The sequence below is a fragment of the Chenopodium album genome, chromosome 2, assembly GCF_948465745.1.
Source record: "Chenopodium album chromosome 2, dcCheAlbu1.1, whole genome shotgun sequence".
In the NCBI taxonomy this organism is placed as follows: Eukaryota; Viridiplantae; Streptophyta; class Magnoliopsida; order Caryophyllales; family Amaranthaceae; genus Chenopodium; species Chenopodium album.
Genome location: NC_137835.1, coordinates 43,195,805 through 43,216,721, shown reverse-complemented (window position 1 = coordinate 43,216,721; position 20,917 = coordinate 43,195,805). Strand labels below are relative to the sequence as shown.

General features: G+C 39.0%; 1 non-coding gene across 1 annotated transcript; it reads left to right on the top strand.

The window, feature by feature from the left end:
* Nucleotides 1-18,913: 18,913 nt before the first annotated feature.
* LOC145606860 (small nucleolar RNA R71) lies at nucleotides 18,914-19,020 on the top strand. Its single transcript, XR_014105451.1, has one exon. It is a non-coding gene; the product is annotated as a small nucleolar RNA R71 (small nucleolar RNA).
* Nucleotides 19,021-20,917: the final 1,897 nt, after the last annotated feature.

Sequence of the window (20,917 nt, the reverse complement as noted above, 5' to 3'; positions counted from 1 at the left end):
TTCGGCATTTAGCCTCGGGCCCGACCGGGCGCGAGAGCTGGGTTAAAAAATAAGATCTTTTCACCCGACCGGGCGATGGGCGCCCGACTGGGCGCGAAAATCGTCGTATATGGACATATTAGTCCGCCCGATCGGGCAAACTTGGCCCGACCAGGCGCGAGAAGAGGAGAAAATTACATCATCAGATCGCTCGATCGAGCGAAGGGCGCCCGACCGGGCGCGAGAGTTGATGAAAATCGGGCTTTAAGATCGCCCGATCGGGCGAATGGCGCCCGACCGGGCGCGAGAACTTCATTCATGTTATTTTTCAGATCTCCCGACCAGGCGCGAGGGGCACGTCCGCTTTCTTCTTCTTCTTCTTTCTTTTTCTTTCTTCCTTCATTTCTTCTTTCCTCCATAACTTTCTCTCTCTAAAACTCAAATTTCCTCTAAATTCTCTCTAAGTTTTCTCCTTCATTCCTCAACCAAATCCAAAACTTTTTGCATATTATTAATCCTCTCTTCATCCTCTACATTTCTATATAAAAATTTTTGAATTTCGTTCAAATTAATTTTTTTTATACCCATTTTTACCATGGCTTCAAAGAGGGCTCGATCTATTTTCGGTAAGAGTTCTAGCTCGAGGGAGGAGTATGACCCGGATTTACAACTCCCATACTGGCCGACGATCCGTATTGCTAGCCACAAGCAAAAGGAGCGGCTAGAACACCTAGTCGGGCGCGAGGTAATTCCTTCACGGTGGTTACACTGCCCTACTTTAGAATCGTATGGTTTGTATGATTTTGTGAAACGATTTTTAAATGACATAAGCATGAGAAAATTCGTTGATATGCATTATGCTACATACCGTGAATTAACTTGTGAATTCTTGTCTTCTTTGAGAGTTGTAAATAGTAGAAATGGACCGAATTTAATTTTTAGGTTGAACAATAGGAATATTAGTTTAACTTATGTGGAATTTTGTAAATTATTTGAATTAAATTCTGAATTACCACACCAATGGCATGCTGAATATAAAATGGGTGACATTTATTATGCCCTGACTTGTTTACCTATTCTCGACCCCCAACATGCTAGTACCAAACCTATTCATCACTCTATCCCAAAAATCTGTCAAAGATTTGCGGGTTTGTGTATTTTAGGTAGGAACGAGCCTCATAACGCCCAAACCAATGAACTAGCTGTTATAGGACACTATGTGTTTGGGTTTGGGAAACTGAACATGGGTAGGTATATTATCCACCATTTGAGCAGACATGCCACAGCCAGTACCCAGTCTCGCACCCCCATTCGTATAGGAGGCCTTATCACTAGAATAACAGTGAAAAAGGTCGGCTTTGTTGAGGGTGGACCCCACCAACTGACCAAATGTGGACCAGATACCTATATGACTGCTAGGTATTTTGAGAAGTTGGGGTGGGTACGACCGGATAGTGAGCAGACACCCCAATGGTGTATTAGGACTGGGACCGAGCAGCCTTTGCCCATCTTTTCCCCACCTAGTCCTGACTTGACCGCCTTTCCCCCAGGGCAACCATCCTACACGTATGACCTTTTAGTTGCCAACGTTAGGAGGCAAGCACCACCAGTACCACCACGTGTTCCACCACCCCAGCCTCAACCTCAGCCCCAGCCTGAGGTGGCATTTTCTCCACCTCGCATGCCTCACTTTGTCCCCCATGTTGACTCTGACCCAATTTGGGACCTTCAGAGTATAGGTCAGGCCTTAGGACGTATCGAGCATTCCCACACAGACCTTAGGAGGATTGTAGGCTCCATAGAACAGAGGTTAGGGTACCTGGAGAGGAACTAGGGTAGAGCTCTCTACCCTATGTACGATGATTATGCTCGTCGGGGCAACATTCCTGATGATGCTATTTACCCTGACTGGTTTCAGCCTCCACCCCAGGGATCCCACTGCCCATGGCATTCATACTGACTTTTCTGCCTTCCATGGGAACGACCAGGACATTCCTTTCGGGAGATCGGCTGGGGGGGGGATAGTTTTCATGCTGATTATTTTGGTGGTAGCTATTCTGGTGCAGGTGGTGCAGGTGGCAGTGGAGGTGCAGGGTTTGGCTCCATGGATGAGGATGATCAGGACTAGCTTTGTTGTGCTAGTTCCCAAGCCAATGAGGACATTGTCTGATTCTGGCTTGGGGGAGATTTTGGATTAGGTATCTTTCTTTTTCTCTTTTCTTTTATTTTTGGTGTGTGTTCATAGTTTAGATTTATTGCTTTCTGGGTTAGTTTTATTTCTTTCTTATATAGAAAAAAATACAAAAAAAATTGAAAAATAAAAAAATCCAAAAGTACGTTCTAATGAATTGTAAATCATGCTTCCCTGTGCCCCATACTTGAGAAATTTGTTTTGATTCTTGGTATATGATGATAAGCATTGTGGATTAGTTGATCATGATTTGATGTTTGATTGCCTAGAAACTTTAACATGCGTCAATTTTGCCCAACTACTTGTGAATATAGTGCTTAAATAGTTGATTTGGTAAGGAATGTGTGTTAGTTCCTGGTATGTCAATAAATTTGAGTATTGGTTTGCAACTATAAGTAATGTTTATATGATTCATTAGTATGCATATTGAGGAGGACGAAGGCGTTCATTCTTTTATGTAGCTGTAGGGAATAAATTTCAAGCATTAACCCCTAGCTTGAACCCCATTGTGATCATACACTAAAGTACGGTGGCGTCCAAAAGGGAAGAAGATAGAGCAAAAGAGTCGCCAACAAGTTTTAGGAACTTGTAAACCGTTCACAGGGTGAAGGTTACACCCCTTAACGATCCAAGAGATCGTCAACTCCATAAGGTCTAGAACCAAATAAGGGTTCGGGGATGAAGGTACAAATCCAACCTAAAAGAGATTGAACCTGCCCTAATAATAGGCCTCTACTTTATTCTGATCGTATTCATGTGCGCTTTCTGACTAACATGCAATCAATAGGATTACCCTAAACCTGTTTATCTATGTTGGTTGAATATAATGCACAAACAAATATATTATTGGCGATCACTTGAAATTATAATCACATTAACCCTAGACAAGATTATTAATTATCTTATTAAGCGTGATTACAAGTATAAATTCCCTTTAAACATGCATAAAAGTGTGATCAAGCAATAAAAAAAATATCAAGCAACATAATAAATAATCAAAATGATAATTATAGTCATCAAAACAATAATCATCATAAAAACAATCATATTAATCATAATAATAATAATTATAGCAATAATAAAAATTATAATCATAATCAAAACAATTATAAAAATAATCATAAATCATGTTAAAGCATAATAAAAATAGCAAAGCCCTAGGCATGATACTAACAAGATTAATAACAAACCCTAGCATGTCACGAAGAAATAAAAATCAAATCTTTAACCCTAACATGATACTAACAATCATAAATATTAGGAAGAGAATAAAAGGCATCGTAACAATCATACTTAATATTAAAATTACCCTAGACATGATACTAGGAATATCATAACAATTTAAACATGACTTCTACATTATAATATCAATTAAAAACCATTAAAGCACTTACTTTGACGCCCCGTACCTCTTTCTAATAACAAAATACACACGTTAGTAACTTTAAGAAAAATAATAAACAAAACAATTAAATTAAATAATTGAAAGAGAGATTTGGGACCAAACCCTCAGAAATTAAACCTTTCACGTCTAGGGCGAAGGCAACTTCGAATATGGCTAGGTGTTTCTAGATCTAATGAATGCGGAATTTTGTATGTAAAAACCTAGTTTAGAAAAAGGGAGAGAGAATGATGAACGATTAAAGAAGAGAATGAAAACTGATTGTAGGTGAATATAGATGAATGTTGATGAGAATTGGTTAATGAAAACGGAGTTTTTACGACGTTATTTATAGAGAAAATCAGCCAAAAAGATAAAATTATTAAAACTGAGCATTGGCGCACAGAAAAACGAACCAGAAATTCACAGAAATTCACGCGTTTTCTAAAATTAGATAAAAGTTGTCGTACAAGAGGATAAAATCGTATTTTCCTCAAAAATTCTCTTTGATTTTAATTAAAACTCTGAAACGTCAACAAAAGTCAATTTATCAATGCTAATTGAATTAGGAATGAAAATAACCTTCTAGAAGAATTTAGAAGACTAAAACCACTCCTAATTGCATTAGGAATGATAAATAATATTAGGCCCTCCCCTAGATCATTGGGCCGCATATAAGGCTCAAACTGGGCCCTGTTTAGTAAATTGCCATAAATTCCTCAATATTCATCGGAATTGGGCTTATAATATATCGTTCAAAAGCTCTTTTTAAGACCCATCCAACTACACTACTATTGGACCCATATAATGGACTAACCAAACTGGATTGGCTGTTTTCTTAAAATAATTTTTCAAAAACATAGAGAAGAGAAAAGAAATAAAACTATCCGCAACACTAGACTTTCCATAATTTCACTTCATTCGATTATGATTCGACGTGAAAGGTACTCATCACCGAGTTTAGTTTTGGGGAGACACAAATGGGTGTCTACAGAAGCCCCCAGTTTGACTGAGTTTGGTGAAACGCAAGTTTCGAAAACGAAAGTCAAAGTATCGATAGGGACGGAGAATGATTCAGAACGTTCTGCGATCCTAAATCACTCTTGTAACGCCGATACCTGCAAACTAGCGTTAGTTAAACAGATAAGATAGTTAAGAAACGCGTATCTTGCACCGTCGAGCACACGTCTCTGAAAGTAACCGACTGTTGCCGCTTTACTGTTGTTTTGATGACCTCTTGCAAGTTAGAGAATGCCATCCCGCTTGAAAACCGCTACGCTTGTATCTGCTTCCAATATAGAATATTGCTTCGCCTGAAACGATCCTCCTCCGCTATGATAATATTCCGCGTCCAAGGGAATACTATCGAAGATTGCTTCGCTTGAGACAATCTTCATCCGCATTATGACCATCTTCCACGTCTAAGGGAACACGGTCGAAGACAACTTCTCTTGAAATTACCTTAAGTTGTATATGACAACTCTCCACAAGCCAATGAACACTGTCGAAGATATCCTCGCATGAAGCTATCCTCATTTGTTGTGATAATATTCCGAGGAAAATTACCAAAGACCCACGCTTGTCGATCTTTAAAAGCTCGCTTGAACTTTGCTTCCGCTATGCCTGTACGTCGGCGCTTCCGTTGCTTTAAACTTGTACGTCGGTGCCTTTTGCTGAACGAACCACTATGTCGGTGCCTTTTGTTAATGAGCCAATGCTTAGGCGCTTTAAGCTAAGTGAGACGATCTTTCATCAAGTCGATCACTTGGTATAATCAAGCCGTTTACTAAAAATCGTGTTAAATTGCTTAGAGGGGCTAACTGGCGTACCAAGGAACCCAAAATATGTTGCAAGGAGGTAGAACAACCTCACTGAGAAGCTGAGTGTTCTTGCGCCGCTGAAAAACCATCAGTGCCACACAATTTCCTTTAGCGCCAGGCGCTAGGATTGGCGCCAAACCTGATTTTTGACGCCAACGCCTAGCGCTTGGCACCAGCACGGGGTTTTCCTTAAATACCCCTTTCTTCTTCATTTTCGCTGTTTTGCTTCGCCGTGTTTGCTCGAAAAACTGCAGAAATTCAATTGCTTGGTTCTTACTCGTTTCTCAACCAAATTCACTCAAATTTGTTGCAAATTAAAGCTCTTTTCATCCATTTTCCCAATCTATGTAAGTTTTCTTCAAACCCACATCGGTTTTTATGAATTTTTGACATGTTTATATTCGATTTTCATGAAAATTCAAAATTTATAATGCTTAATTTGCTTTGTTTATCAAATTTTATGCCATGAAATTGCTTGATTATTTTTATATATTGCCTTGGGAGTAATTTGAGACTTGTTTGACTCAATTTGGTGAAGAAATGAGCAATTTGCCATTGTTGGACCTCTTAAGGTCATGAAGAACAATGTGACCCGTTCTTGATGTTTTTGCTAGCAATTCTTGTCCAATTTGTCACAATAATTACTATATTATTGCAAGAAATTGTTTGATTGCTTGAAAAATGCTGTATATGCTCAATTTGAATTTGTGCTTTGTTTTAGTACTACGTACTCTGTTTTTTTGCGAACACAGTATCATGCGGCTATGCAAACCTTAGATACTATAGAACCTTAGTTTATGATGATTTGTACCATGCGGCTCTGGTTCACGGTCCCGAAACACTCGACGGGAGCATCAGCCCGTAGAGGACCACGCTACACCATCCACTTCGCTTGGTCGACTCCCTGAGTGGGATGAGCGGACCCTGTTCTTTGCCCCCGTCCTCCACATTTCTGAGAGGGTGAGACGGGGCATCACGGTCGGGAGGACGCGCTATCACGGTTTCGGCTGTGATGGCTTGGGCGATTTGTACAAGATGTACATCGCCAGGGACCTTGAGACGAGACTCCTATGGGAGTCTTGCGAACTTGCTACTTTATTTGAGACCTCCGAGGCGATGGTTGCCTCCAGTGGGGGTCACCATGTAGTGCGTGCTTTGGTGGAGTTCTTCTGGGACACAACCAACACTTTCCACTTCCCCTGGGGTGAAATGATGGTCACTCCTACAGACTTCAGTCTCATCACGGGACTGGAGTTCAGCTCTGTGCCACTGCCGTTCGACGGTGGAATCGACGTCTTTTCTCCCGAGGTCGAGGAGCTGTTGGGGCCGATAACTATTCGGGCCCGAGCTGAGGTCGAGTCGTCTCAGTTTAGTGCCAGAGGGATTCGCCACTCGACGCTGGCAGCGGCTTTTGATGACAATGCGACCACCCGAGAGCAGCGGGTGCGCATCTTCTTTATAAGTTGGCTCATTCTTTTCTCGCCCAAACAGTAATCCCATGACGTTAAAGTCAAATCATGGGGGTGCTTTCTCCTTGTGGACCGGAGTTGGGATTTCATCAGTGAAGTAGCAATCCAAGAAAATCTCAAATCTTGATTGTCTTATACCGTTTACAACAAATGGCTCAGGAAATTCATGGCACGGATAGTCCTCTCCTTCTTTTATAAATTGACCATTAAGTGTAAGAGGGTACTGATCCATTGGGATTGCTTTCTTTTGAATGCGAGCGTCCCTACGTGCCTTTGAATTTTCCTGGGCTCGCTTGAGATCTTTCCGAGTCGGTTCGAAACCAAGTCCGAAAGTGTCTAACTTAGGGAGGCCAGGTGACTCCAGCGGTTTTGCCGTTCCTTTCTTCTTTCCTAGGGTCATCCCATGAAAATGTCCTTGTTTCTTCAGCACAATATTTACAATCATGTTGGAATGGGGGTCATGGCAAAGAGAGGTCCTTTCATCCTCCTGGATTAAGGAGACTTCTTCGTTAAAGCCCCATAAATCTTCATCGTCCTCGTCGTGCTCCACATTAATGATTGGATTTTCTATAGACTTGATCCTCATAGGCGAAGCATCGATGGTAATAGGAATTCCCCCAACTATAGATTTTACTTGTTGGTAGAGAGATGAGGGGACGGCCTTTAGGTCATGAAGCCAAGGGCGTCCCAACAGAAGATTGAACGAAGCTTTAATGCCTACTACTTGGAAAGTAGTAGCATGTTCTATTGCTCCTGCCGTCACATTCAGGGTAATTTTACCAAGCGCTTGACGACGAGTGTTGTCATAGGCCCTTATTCCTTGTGGAGACGAAGTTAAATATTCATCCCTTATGCCTAGCATTCTCGCAATTCTAAGTGGACAGACGTTGATGGCCGATCCGTTGTCTACAAGAGTCATAGGAACATTCATTCTCTTGCAAACTACTGTGAGGTTTAATGTCTTGTAGTGTTTGTCACCTTCCGGGGGTAAATCCTTGTCTGAAAAGGTGATCAAATTAATTGGACTAGGAAGATCACTTGTGAGGAAGTTGGCTAATCCCTCAGGAGTAGTGTCAGAATCTATCCCAATTTTGTCCTAGGCATTCATTACAGCCAACCTATGTTCTCGGGATGTTGCCAAAAGTTTCCATACGTTCATCTCAACTTTTGTCTTCTTAAACTGCTTAACAATATCATTGTCTTCAATGATAGGTATGGGAACTTGTTGTGTGGTTGGCATAGGTTGTATTGAAATGGGAGGTTGCATTCTCCCGGATCTTGTGAGGACGTCTATCGATGACTCTTCTTCAGCCCAAAAGTCATCCATGGCGTATGACACAGAAGGTGGAGATCCTATTATGTCTTTTAGATAGACATCTTCTTCATCACTGTCCCAAACTCCATTAATGGTTGCATCGTCTTCTTGTGGAACTTGGACTAGTTTCTTTTCATCAATCATTTTCTGAACCAAATCTTTGAATTTGAAACAGTTTTCGATAGTGTGACCCCCTGATTGATGATACTGACAGTAATACCTATCTGTCCTTTTCAATGATTCGAATGGTCTCGGTTCGAGAGGTTCGATCTCGCCACTCTCGGAAAGCATTTCGAACATTTGTGCATATGGGATCCCAATTGGAGTATAGATTCTATTACTCTTCTTGGGTTTTCAGTGACTTGTAAAGGAAAATGCTTTGCCTCATAAGTCGTTCTCACTGGTGTGAATTCTCTTTTAGGTTCATCTTTCGGAAGTGGAACCTCGTCATATTTCTTTTGGGGTTCCCTTATAGCTTTGAGAGCTTCACGTAGTAAATGCGATACTTCCATCATAGACAGTGTGAGCAATTGTATATCTTCTTTAATTGCCGGTTCTGGAAGGTTATCCATGGCGTCGAAGAATATCTTCTCGTCTTCTTCAGTGGCATGAATTCCTTTGACAGGTTTAATGAGAGACGAGGGGTCAACCTCGTTTTCCTCATCAGAGATAGCCATGGTGTGAGCAAGAGGTGCATTATCAATGCTTGACTTCAAACTGGAAGGGGGCAATGGCAACTTGTTGTTATCGATTAAATCTTGGATGGCTTCTTTAAGCTTCCAACAGTTTTCGGTGAGATGGCCCCTACCTTGGTGATACTTACAGTGTGCATTGGGGTTCCAATTAGCCGACCTCTTTTCGACTGGTAGGTCCCCAAATGGTCCAATAGAAGTTATAAGACTTTTTGCATTTAATCGATCAAATGCGGTGTCATAACTCATGCCAATAGGAGTAAAGTTCCTCCTAAATGGTTTCTTTTGCCCTTGATGGTTCATAGCAATGACTTCTCCTAAATTAAAATTGCTAACGTTGTTTGAGTGGGTGGTTTTGGAAGAAGAAGGATTGTCGTTCTTCTTTCCTTTCCAGCAACTATTGGAGTTATTGTTGGTAGCTTTTAACTTAGCCAGGTTGTCTTCAATATTGATCCCAATGTCATAGACGACCTTAAAGGTATGGAGATTATTTTGATACTTGAGATGCTTGGAATATTTTTCTTAAAGGTTCTTGATGAACAATCTCACATACTCTTTTTTACTTGGCACCTCAATCATCTTAGCTGAGGTTTCCCTCCATTTGTTAAAGAAAGAGGTGAAGCCTTCATTCTCTTTCTTCTTGAGGATCTCAAGTTCCCTATGGTCGGTCTCAACTTGAATGTTGCACTTGTTCCTATCAACGAAAGCGTTTGCTATGGACTCCCAGGTAGAAGTCTTTTCTTTCTCGAGAGAAAAGAACCATTGTTGGCAAACGGTCTCGAGAGATAGTCAGAACAGAGAGGGGAAAACCTTCTTATCGATACCCTTAATACTCATTATGGTTTCGAATGCTCTTAAATGAAAATAAGGGTTATCAGTTGCTTTGAATTTTGGGATGTCATTGGCATTGAACTTCTGCGGAAGAAGATCTTTGTCCACCAAGACCCCTTGTGATGTAAGCCCTTGAAACTTGTAGTCGCTAGATAGCTTGCTTAGACTCTCTTGCATGAGGTCCATCTGTTGTTGCTTCACCGGATCATCAATCTTGAGTGTGAGGAGCTTCAGTGTCTCAGTCACGGTAACTAGTTGGTTCCTAAGCTCATTTACTTCTTCCTGTGTTGCCATTATAGTCTTAGCTTTCCTCTTGCGAGCTATGGGTTTGTCGAAAGTTGGACTTGTGCGAAAAGGTTGTCTTTGATTAACTGTCCTTCCTTCCTCGACCACGCGCTGTAATTTAAACTATTTTGCATTTTAATTACTTGACTCGAATCAACTTGACTTTACGGTTTATTTTAAGGAGGGAAAAAATTTAAAAAAATGGGTGCATATTTTTAGCAAAAATAATGTACATATTTTTAGGGAACTAAGTATAGTTTTAAATTGGAGGATTAATATCCGACTTACCCCCCTAAAAAAATGACAGAAAAAACGCGCACGCAAGACTCTCTTAAACATGGTCAAAGTATGTGTATTGGTGTGTGCGTTGAGTGTAAGTGATATGCTTGGACTCTTGTGTAAGACCATGGGACTTAGTGCCTAAACTCGATTAATGACTCAACCAAGTACTATTGATAGCGAAAATTAACCGAATTAATTAGCAAACTGGTTAATTAGACACTAGGTGATGACTCGACCAATTATCCGAACTGTCGGCAAAACGACAGAACTGGCGTCACACTGTATAGCTTGGCGCTAGACGACAGAGTTGTCGCCAGGCGCCACACTCCATAGGGTGGCGCTACAGTTCAGATTTTGGCGCCAATACTGGAGCTTCAATCAGGGATTGTTTTCGGTGTTATTAATCAGCTGGGGTATGCCTAAAGTCGTACTAGGTCAATTATGATTAAAATATTAGACTTTATTGACTCAAATTAATTGATTAATTAATTAATTAGGCAAAGTTCTTTAATTCATTAATTTGTTTAATCTCAACACAAGTCAAAAAAACGGTTAAGAGAAACATAGAATATAGGCACAACAAATAATGCACAATTAGTCAAGTAGGCACAATATGATGCAATGAGTTTGCAACCTAACCATGGCTCTAGTTCTCTAAAGTTCGGGATATAGTTTAGTCAATAGAGGGTCCATGGTTAATTGTCCGAATGCACCGCGCGGAAGCCTAACCGTGAAGTGTTGGCGCGAGTGGATGGGACACCGCGAGCTTTAGAAAAAACTGCTTCCATGGTTTGGTGAATTCAACATTCTCGGATGTACCCTTTGTTGCATAGAGCGTTCAATCAGGTAAATGGAGCATGAATTCCCAGAGGGTTATGTCCATATGTAGAACACATATGGGTTTCAGAAAAGTGAGAAAAAATTCAATCAGGAAGTAGGATCGAGCAAACAATACGAAAAACTGGTCGAAATTAGAATGCATATTTCTGGCTCGGTATTAGGGGAAGTTGGCGCCAGTAAACAGAGACTGGCGCCAATTCTTAGCTGTAGCGCCTGGCGCCAATGGTGGCGTCTGGCGCTACAGTTAAAAGTCTGGCGCCAATACTCTGGCCCCTGGTGCTAATTCCCACATGCCTCAGCAGCTTTCTGTGCTCGATAAAATTTTCCAGTTTCGCGCGGTATTATTTCGGTTCTAATTGTGAAAGATATTTCTCAAATTTCCTACGTGTAAAATCCTATGTTTTTAACTCATTACGGATGGTCTTTCCAATGAGATCTATTTTATGCATATGACAATAATGTTAATCAAAATTACGCACATGAAATACTTAGAACGTTCCGAGTCTCATCCACTCATTCTAAATCATTGCCGAAACAAATTCAAGAATTAAAATAGAAATCCTCCCCAGCGGGGTCGCCAAAAACTGTAGGGAATAAATTTCAAACATTAACCCCTAGCTTGAACCCCACCTGCCCTAATAATAGGCCTCTACTTTGTTCTGATCGTATTCATGTGCACTTTCTGACTAACATGCAATCAATAGGATTACCCTAAACCTGTTTATCTATGTTGGTTGAATATAATGCACAAACAAATCTATTGTTGGGGATCACTTGAAATTATAATCACATTAATCCTAGACAAGATTAAGTATAAATTCCCTTTAAACATGCATAAAAGTTGTGATCAAGCAATAAAAAAAATATCAAGCAACATAATAAATAATCAAAAAGATGATTATAGTCATCAAAACAATAATTATCATAAAAACAATCATATTAATCATAATAATAATAATTATAGCAATAATAAAAAGGCAAAATTGGCCTCAGCACTCTGAACTTTGGCTTGGGTGCACTCAGCACCTTGAACTAAGAAAAATAGCCAAAACACCCTGAAGTATTGGCATGGGTGCATTTAGCACCATACAAGAAATTTTCCGGCCAAAAGTGGTCGGATTCCGGCGACTTTTTTTTTTTTTTAATAAAAATATGTTATTATTGTTATTATTATTATTATTATTATTATTATTATTATTATTATTATTATTATTATTATTATTATTATTATCATCATCATCATCATCATCATTATTATTATTATTTAATATTTTTATTGTTATTATTATTATTATTACAAAAATACCTCGATTTGCGTGTTGTTATTTATTTTTTTACGAAAATTATTCGGGTAAGGTTTCGGGGGTCATTTTTACCCTTTATGGATCCAAATTAAGCTCGGAATTTACAAAAAAGTAATGGAAATACCTCGTTTTGCGTGTCGAGGAATATCTCGATTTGCGTATTGTTATTTTTTGTGACGGAAATTGTTCGGGTAAGGTTTCGGGGGTCATTTTTATCCTTAATGGATCCAAATTAAGCTCTGAATTCGCAAAAAATAATGGAAATACCTCGTTTTACGTGTCAAAAAATATCTCGATTTGCGTGTTGATCGGGATTAATAGGTCGTTGGTTCTACTAACCCTAATCAAATTAACAATTTATAATGCCTAAACTTACACTAAACTAGTTAGTGGCAAGTAAAGGGTCGAACCACTAAGGAAGCTCACTCGTCCAACATCAATATCACTAATGCAAGAGTCAAGAGGGGAAATGTTTTTGTTGATATATTGGATAAAAAGCACTAAAACTACGAATAAGCAAAGATAAAGACGAATAAAATCAAGAAAGAACAACGCTAGGGATACGGGGGTGTCAAACATGATTAGAAAAAAGGGGAATAATCATAGTTATCATGAAGAACATGCCAAAGAACACAAGATCCTACCTAAACAATTCATTCTCATGCAATAGTTTAGGCAAATCAATGAAAGAGGTCTATGCTAATTAGGATCATTCTCATGCATCCCATTAGGCACAAGCTAACCAAGGGATAAAGGGGCACAATACATGGAACTCCATTTTTAACAACTCATTCTCATGCAATCATTAAAATAGAGGTGATCTAAATCTAGTTCAAATCATTTTCATGCATTTAAACTAGAAGGCAATCAAATAAAGTGCTACAATAGTCTCAAGTCAATAAAAATCATATCTTTCATCAATTTAAGGCATGTAATCAATCCACTATCATCATTCATCCAACATTCAACACATATTTTCCACCCCCTTCCTCTAGCTAAAATATTAGCCTAGAGAAAGGAGATTAAACATAATAGCAAAACCAAAAATATATTCAAGAAACACAAAACAAAACATGATTATAAACAATGAAAACAATAATAACTAGATGAACTAAAAAGACTAACAAAAATAAGCAACAATAAAGCAAATAAATAAAGCTAAAGGAAAGGATTAGAGATTACTAGAGAGAGGATTAATGAAAGATGAAAACTTGAAGGAATTGCTTGATTGGAAATTAAACTTGACCAAAATTGATTACTTGGAAGAAAATTGAGCAATAATCTACTTTTTTCTCTCTAAAAACTATCTAATCTAACCCTAAGAGAGAGAAGCTCTCCTAAACTAACTAAGAAAATAGCATAATGGTCTCCCCTCTCATTACCCCCCCAAAGGAGTATTTATAATACAAGGCTAAATAAAATAAAGTAAAAGAGAAAACTAAAAAGAAATAAAAACTAAACTAAAATAATTAAAATAACTAAACTTAAAAACCAAAAATAAAACTAAACTAAAAATAAAATAAAATAAAAGAAAATGAAAAGAAAAAAAGGAAAAAGAAAACAAAAACCAAAACCCAACAAATTCCATACAAACCCACCAAACAAATCAGCTTCCCAATTCCTTTTCTCTTTCGATCTTCGCTGCTCTGATTTGCATCACCATCACCACGCATCAATTATCACACAATCACCACCGCTCATCAACCACAATCATCTAGCATCTCCAAATCGTGGCCATCCAATTCTCATTAAAATCACGTGAAAAGCTCGTGATTGACCCACGAATGCGCGCCCGCGAAGAGGTCGCACAGAGGTCGCACAAACTTACTGCCTCGACTCTGAATTTGGACTCCAATTGTGTGCGCTTTCTGACAGGGCTGCGCGGCCGCGATGTATGGGTTGCTGCAATTTCGAATTCGGGCCAATTGATTGCGGTTTGGTGATGCGGGGATGAGTTGGGACCAATCGTGGCTGCTGTAATTGGGTTTGTTGGTGAGAATCGCGTGGTGGTTGCTGTTATTGTTGTGGCTGGTGGTGTGAGAATCGCGTGGTGGTTGATTGTGAGCTGAGGGAGCAGGGGAGGTGCGATTGGAGGCGGTTTTGTGGTGGCTGGAAATTGGTGTTGTGTGGGGTGAGTTGCGAAGCTAATTGGAGGCGTTTTGGTGGTTCTTGGTGTGAGGTGAGCAGGGGCGCTGTGGGTGGTGATTTTGGTGGTTTTGCGTGGCTATGGATTGGAGTAATTGGTGAATTGGTTGCGGCTGATGTGTTGGTGTGATTGAAGGTGTGTGGTGGTAAGTGGTGAGTTGCGTGGTGTTGGTGGTGTTGCGAGGTGAAGCAGGGGAATTGCGGGGCTGATGGGTGTGAGATGGAGGTTGAGGGAGGTGGCTGGTGTAGTGCTGTGGTGGTGTTGTTGATGGTTGTTGGTGATGGAGATGGTGTGGTGGAGGTTAAGGGATGGTGTGGTGTAGGTTAAGAGGTGGGCAGCAGCTAGGTCGGTTAGGGGCATTGTGAAGTTTGCTCGAACCTTGGACCCCGAACACAAACTTGACTTTGAAACCCGGAACGCCTACAACCAAAAACAACACGAGGGTGAATTGGAAAATAAAATAAAATAAATAAAATAAAGTAAAATAAAATAAGATGCTAAAACTAAAGAAATAATAAAATAAAATGAAATAAAATAAAATAAAATAAAATACGAAACTAAAATAAATAAGAAAACGAGATAAAAAAGAGAAATTATTAAAAATATAAACTAACTACTTAAACTACAAACATTAAAAGAAAGAAAAATAAAATAAAACACGAAAATAAACTAAAAACTATAGAAAATTACAAAAATACTCAAAATAAAGAATAAAAGACAAGAATAATAAAATAATAGAAATAAAGGATAAAAAGGGTGAAATTATTGGAAAATAAGCCGGAATACGACTCAATAAACACCCTAAAAGTGACATAAAAGTCACTTATCAAACTCCCCCAAGCTTACCTTTTGCTCGTCCTCGAGCAAATTAACATGAAACACGGGAGAAGGAGAATGATTTATTCAAGCAAAACTAAGACACTAACGGAGACAAGAATGTACACTAACTCACTTTCGTAGGAATCACGGTCACTTTTAGCAACTAATGACAAGCCCTTTAAACCCCTAGATCTCCCTAGAGGACGAGTGTGCTCTCGTGAGGGTGTCCTAAGAGTTTAACCCACAACTCTAAACAAAACCAAGGCAAAACAAAAAGAAAAAGAAAAGCAAAAACAAAAAGCAAGCACAACCACGACCAACATGACATGACAAGGCTTAAGAAAACCAAACAAGCTTTTAGATAGAAAATGCTCCATTCGGACTCAAAACATAGAGACATGCACCAAAGAATGCTCACCTTTCTTAATTAAATGAGGGAATACACGTTCCGAGATGCTCATGGTTGAAAGAGACAAACCTAAGCTAAGCATAGAGAACTAATGATTTCACTCTCCGCCCTAGCCCCATCCAAGACGGTCCACGTTCTCTCCACTAGCTTCAAATCATCCCTTAGTTAGCTCCTCATGATTCCTCGAGGGAACCGGAAAAAGAAATTTTTATGTGGAATCATAAGGTCATCCCGACATCTCAACTATGCATACTCTCTCCATAGGGTTGAAATCTATCTCCCTCCACCGGTCATTGACCTCACCCCTCTAAAGTGAAAGGGTCTTTACTAGGGTTGCAACGTAAGGCTAAGGGTCAAGGCGGGGCAAAAATTTGAAAATTTTGGTGATATTTCCTAAGTGAAGCAAAAGGGTGATCAAACCTCAAAAACAAACTCAAGAAATCACCAAACATCAAACAAAAATACCAATAATGCCATCTCCCCCAAGCTTATTCGACACCGACACTCAATAAAAACAAAAGCGAAGTAACGCTCCCCCCCAAGCTTGAACAAAGCATTGTCCTCAATGCTTAAACTAGGGAAGAAAACGAAACCAAACTAATTTTAAATTTTTTTTTTATTTTATTTGTTGTCCTTGCCTTTTTTTACTTTAGACGGCTTTTTCTTAACATTTGCTTTATTTCACACAATATATACAATTTACTTTTCTTGCTTGGTACAAAAAACATAATACTTTCTCAATTTATTACAACACAAAACAAACTCTTAAACCGAAATGCTTCACAAACTAAGGGTTAGGGAAACGAAAGGTCATAAGGTTTGTAATGTGGCTCATAATCAAGAAAGGGAATAGGCTCAAAGGGTTGGCAAGAGGAGCAAATGCAAAATAAGAACAAAATAAGTAACAAAACAAAAAGAAGATAAAGAAAAAAAAAAGAAAAATGGTGCCCTTTTCCTCCCCTAGAGTTGCTTGGTCACGATCTTGGGAGCTAGAGAACAACACAAGGATTAAGTTATGCATAGTTAAGGATCCTAAATGCCGCTCACAAGAATGATGAAGGCTAGAACAAATGACGCTCACACGGGATAAGAAATAAGCAAATACCAACCAAGGGAATCCTATTCACCATAGAGAGCAACACCATTTTACCACTTTCCCGTGAACTAGGGGTTCAAACGTCCTCAAGAGTTCTAAATCGGGCTACCTTAGCTTACAATGTGTCTAATTCAACCTGAAGCACTCTCAAACCGTGTAAACCCTCATCAACTAGGAAGATAAGCATTCAAAGACACATCATCATGAAAGGCACACAAATCCAAATGAATGAGCAATTCCAAATCAAAATAATTTCAACTCGTCATAGCCATGTTTGTCAGATAAAAAGGGAAAAACAACACAAAAACAAGAGGAAGAAATAAAAAGGTTCACAAATGAGGCATGTAATTCAAGTAAATCCCAATCGTCATACAAATGACCGTTGATAACAACATCAACGATCCCAGGTTCCTTAGAACCAATGCAAACACCCTCGAACCATTCAACTTCTTCCTAAACTAACCTTAAACTAAGCACTCAAAGAAAAATTAAAAGAGTGAAAACAAGAAAGGTCTCACCGAGAGGTTGGCTTAAAAGAATAATGGAGCATAAAATCGAGTTCACCAAATGTCACTCCGCTCCAAGCTTCCAAAATGCAACCTACAAGGCAAGACAAGACATAAAAGAAAACATTAAAAGAAAACAAAGAAATAAAACAAAAAAGAAAAAGAAAGGAGGGGGAGAGAAAGGGGTAGAAATCCTCCGGGTTGCCTCCCGGGAAGCGCTTGTTTATGGTCTCTAGCTTGACCCTTCACCTCCTTCAAGGTGGAATAAAGAACATCACCCTCATCAACTTGAGGATTGAATCATAAATGCCCCCAAGCTTGAGGACTAGCATTCCTTGAGGTCTCAAATCACCACAAGGGAAAGGAGGGAATAAATCAAGAGCCAATGGTGGCTCATCTTTTCTTTTTCTCTTCTTCTTGTCGTTTCTTCTAAAAGGGCGATGAAGCTTGGAATCCTCGATATTAGGAAGGGAAACCTCACCTTCCTCAAGAGAGCCTTCAAACCAAGTAGGAACTTCAAGAAAGTCATCATACCTCATTGTCACCTTACCGTCACATGGAGGTAAGCTCTCATTATCCATCACACCATCGACCACATCAACTCTACATACGCTCACCGCCATAGGGCTCTTCAAAACAACATTCTCAACTAGCCTACAAGGGAAGGGAACCGGGCCTTCAAACTTGTTTGGTTCACTAAAATCTAATGGCTCCTCATTTTGTTCTTGAACCTTCTTCTCAACCACATCCTCCACAACCTTGTCTTCCTTACTTTCATCCTCCTTGCAAGTTTCGAGATGATAAGAATATGAAGGGTTAGTAGATGATTGTAAGGGGAGTTTTGCGGTTAAATGGAGAGAAGAAATGTTGGCTAGTTGGGAGTCAACAACTTCATTGTGAGATTTGATCTCTTGGAATTGTTGAGTGAGAATTTGGCGTTGTTGAAGAATTTGGGTTTGTGTGTGGTCGAGTGGGGATTGTTCTTCATACGCTTGAGGATTTTGGTCATGATGTTGATCTTGAAAGTTCCCCATTTGGATGGAAGGGTAAGAAAAATTTTCGGTTAGAGGATTGAAAAGAGGTTCATCTTGGAGGTAGGAGTTTTCTTGTTTTGGAGGTTGTTGAGAATGAGCTTGGGTTACAAACTCTCCTTCCCTCAAAGTCAAAGCCTCACCTTGCTTGGGATTGAACTCTCTACAATACGATGCATCATGATCCGTCCCACCACAACAAGCACATGAGAAATCAATGATTTGTGACAATTTTGAACCCAAACTAACACTTGAGTTCAACTTGGAAAGACCTTCATTCAAGAGTTCAACTATGTGCTTAAGTTGACCGACTTTCTCCAACTCATAAAGATCACCTTGCTTTCCTTGGGACCTTCTTTGACCTCCCCAAGAATAGCTAGTAGCCACCTCTTCAATTATAGCTTCAACTTGGCTTTGAGGGATCTTAATCAATTGGCCACCGGCACCCGCATCTAGATTGGTTCTTGAAATTGGCTCTAAGCCATCATAAAAGAATCTCATGAGCAAATTATGGTTGAATCCATGGTTAGGACATGCTCTAATCATATCCTTAAACCTTTCCCATGCTTCCCCAAGAGTTTCATCCGGTTCTTGCTCAAAAGAAGCTATCTTCCTCCTCATTTTTGCGGTTTGCTCATCGGAAATGAACCTCTTGAGAAAGGCCTTCGCAACATCTTTCCATGTGGTGAGAGAGTTGGGCTTCAAAAGCTTGAGCCATTTCTTTGCTCTTCCGGTGAGAGATTGCCGAAAGAGATGCATACGAATGTAATCTTGGCTCACTTCATTTGTTTGCATCATTGCACACAACTCAAGGAATCGGTCCAAATGCTCAATGGGGTCTTCACTTGCACTTCCGGAAAATTGCTCAACTTGTACCATCCTAGCATATTGTGGATGGATTGTGAAATTAGACTCGGTGGTTGGGAGAAGTATACCACTCGTGAGCTCATAGACTTCCGGATTTCCAAACTCCCTAAAAAGAAGGTCATCCTCTTGTCTTGCCATATCTCTCTTTGAATACAACAAAGCTAAGCACACGATTAACAATGACAAGTAGGATTAAAAAAAAGGCAAAATAATAAAAAGAAAGCAAATAAAATGACTTTAACAATAGCAAAAATAAATGCTAAACAAGCCGCTTCCCCGGCAACGGCGCCAAAATTTGATCGGGATTAATAGGTCGTTGGTTCTACTAACCCTAATCAAATTAACAATTTATAATGCCTAAACTTACACTAAACTAGTTAGTGGCAAGTAAAGGGTCGAACCACTAAGGAAGCTCACTCGTCCAACATCAATATCACTAATGCAAGAGTCAAGAGGGGAAATGTTTTTGTTGATATATTGGATAAAAAGCACTAAAACTACGAATAAGCAAAGATAAAGACGAATAAAATCAAGAAAGAACAACGCTAGGGATACGGGGGTGTCAAACATGATTAGAAAAAAGGGGAATAATCATAGTTATCATGAAGAACATGCCAAAGAACACAAGATCCTACCTAAACAATTCATTCTCATGCAATAGTTTAGGCAAATCAATGAAAGAGGTCTATGCTAATTAGGATCATTCTCATGCATCCCATTAGGCACAAGCTAACCAAGGAATAAAGGGGCACAATACATGGAACTCCATTTTTAACAACTCATTCTCATGCAATCATTAAAATAGAGGTGATCTAAATCTAGTTCAAATCATTTTCATGCATTTAAACTAGAAGGCAATCAAATAAAGTGCTACAATAGTCTCAAGTCAATAAAAATCATATCTTTCATCAATTTAAGGCATGTAATCAATCCACTATCATCATTCATCCAACATTCAACACATATTTTCCACCCCCTTCCCCTAGCTAAAAGATTAGCCTAGAGAAAGGAGATTAAACATAATAGCAAAACCAAAAATATATTCAAGAAACACAAAACAAAACATGATTAAAAACAATGAAAACAATAATAACTAGATGAACTAAAAAGACTAACAAAAATAAGCAACAATAAAGCAAATAAATAAAGCTAAAGGAAAGGATTAGAGATTACTAGAGAGAGGATTAATGAAAGATGAAAACTTGAAGGAATTGCTTGATTGGAAATTAAACTTGACCAAAATTGATTACTTGGAAGAAAATTGAGCAATAATCTACTTTTTTCTCTCTAAAAACTATCTAATCTAACCCTAAGAGAGAGAAGCTCTCCTAAACTAACTAAGAAAATAGCATAATGGTCTCCCCTCTCATTACCCCCCCAAAGGAGTATTTATAATACAAGGCTAAATAAAATAAAGTAAAAGAGAAAACTAAAAAGAAATAAAAACTAAACTAAAATAATTAAAATAACTAAACTTAAAAACCAAAAATAAAACTAAACTAAAAATAAAATAAAATAAAAGAAAATGAAAAGAAAAAAAGGAAAAAGAAAACAAAAACCAAAACCCAACAAATTCCATACAAACCCACCAAACAAATCAGCTTCCCAATTCCTTTTCTCTTTCGATCTTCGCTGCTCTGATTTGCATCACCAT